Here is a 715-nt window from a genome sequence, read left to right on the forward strand (position 1 = left end):
GACTTGTTTTAATAGGAGCAATGGGTTAAGCATTGATGGAAAGAGGATTAGGAAAAAAAGGCCATTTAGCAGTGCGTTACACTCATCTAGACAGCAGATGGTGGTGGCTTAGACAGGCAAGTGGTGAATGGCTTCTGCACATATTTTGAAGGAAGGCCTGACAAGGTGTGCTGAGAGATTAGATATTAGATGTCAAAGATGAGAGGGGGGGGGGTGTCAAGGATTACCCCAAGGTCTTTGTCAGAGTAACTGGAAGCGTTGCCATTAACTCAAGTAGGAAAGACTCCATGAGGGGGAGGTATGAGGAAGAACATCAGTAGCTCAAATTTGGGAAAAGTTTTCAATTAGCAATAATCGCGCCCCAGATAAACCTCCTTGGCTATGATACTGCCACTGCACAAAGCTCAATTTTCAACCTGGTAATTTTGTGATACCTAACAGCTACCCAAAGAGAGGGGTCAAGTAGGCAGTTTGGGATATAGGTCTGGAATTAAGGAAACCATTAGCACACACAAGGTAATAAAAGTCATGAGAAAGAAGATTGAGGACTGAGCCCTGTGACACTTCAATGTGCAGAAGGTGGGGTGTGAGGGCAAGCACACAAAACAGACTAAGATGGATGAACTAGAGAGGAAGGAGGAAAAACCAGGAGTGATATCCTGAAAGTCAAGGGAAAAAATGATTACGGAGGAGAGAGCTTTTCACTGGGGAAAAG

At 44.1% G+C, this 715-nt stretch overlaps 1 pseudogene; it reads right to left on the bottom strand.

Moving 5' to 3' along the window:
* Positions 1 to 321: 321 nt before the first annotated feature.
* On the bottom strand, positions 322 to 405 carry LOC123629943 (annotated as a pseudogene).
* Positions 406 to 715: the final 310 nt, after the last annotated feature.

The sequence above is a fragment of the Lemur catta genome, unplaced genomic scaffold (assembly GCF_020740605.2).
Source record: "Lemur catta isolate mLemCat1 unplaced genomic scaffold, mLemCat1.pri scaffold_63_ctg1, whole genome shotgun sequence".
NCBI lineage: Eukaryota > Metazoa > Chordata > Mammalia > Primates > Lemuridae > Lemur > Lemur catta.